We start from the raw sequence: 1,003 nt of genomic DNA, 5'->3' as shown, positions 1-1,003 counted from the left end.
AACAACTTGAAAAAGGAATGGGCCATAGTCTTCCGAATTTAATGAACACCATAAGCCTACCAAGCAAACAAACTCAATAAAACGCAAAAAGAACAAACATGAAGAAAATCCTACCAAGGCATCTCATAATCAAATTGCTAAAAAGCAGTGACTTAAAAAAAAACAACAACAAAATATTCTAGGGTCATCCTTTATTTACCTCAGAACTCTAACTTCTTTTTCCATTGTGTCTTCCATCAGGCATTAATTGTGACTAAGGAAAAATTGAAGATGAGCCTGATTTTCCCATTATAGTTGGTCAGATTTTTCTACCAGGATATTATTTGCTGTTTAGCATCTTAACTTGCAACATTCAAATTTATTGCTTTTTTCAATCAATAATATTTTCTTCTTAAGGAGAATTTCCTGAACTATGTATGGTTCTTAATACTTTTCTTTCTTTCTTTTTTTTTTAAATATGGAACGCTTGACAAATTTGCATGTCATCCTTGCACAGGGACCATGCTAATCTCTGTATCGTTCCTATTTTAGTATATGCACTGCCGAAATGAGCTGGTTCTCAATACTTTTCATGTTCTTTTGCATGAAGTTTTGTACTCCAAAGATATCAATAATCCCTACATGTAATGATCTTTGTCTTTTACAGCTAACATTTTTCTTTCACTACTTTAATCTCTTCAGATTGTCTTCCTGAAGTATTATGGTTCTCTTAAGCCAGTGACCATATTCTTCTCACTGTATGTGCTGCTCCTCACATCTTCTAATTATATTTATAATGGGATGGCTTTGAAGGAATCTCTTTTCTTCTCTCTCTTTTGTTATATAATTTTATTTTAACCTATTGTTTTATTGCAGTCATATATCATTAAATTTTCATATAGTGGAGAGCTCTAACTAGTTTATACTTTAATTGTATTTTCTTCCAGATTACATTTATCTCTTTTTTGCTTTTTTGTCCTTTATAACGTATTTTCCTGAGTGTCCCTTTCAATCTGCTAATGCT

The 1,003-nt window shown here is 31.7% G+C and overlaps 1 non-coding gene across 1 annotated transcript; it reads right to left on the bottom strand.

Moving 5' to 3' along the window:
* Positions 1–451: 451 nt before the first annotated feature.
* On the bottom strand, positions 452–553 carry LOC128567072 (U6 spliceosomal RNA). Its single transcript, XR_008374744.1, has one exon. It is a non-coding gene; the product is annotated as a U6 spliceosomal RNA (small nuclear RNA).
* Positions 554–1,003: the final 450 nt, after the last annotated feature.

Source organism: Nycticebus coucang, chromosome 15 (genome assembly GCF_027406575.1).
Source record: "Nycticebus coucang isolate mNycCou1 chromosome 15, mNycCou1.pri, whole genome shotgun sequence".
Classification (NCBI taxonomy): domain Eukaryota; kingdom Metazoa; phylum Chordata; class Mammalia; order Primates; family Lorisidae; genus Nycticebus; species Nycticebus coucang.
Note: the sequence above shows the minus strand (reverse complement) of the source record. Positions and strands in the feature narration are given on the sequence as shown.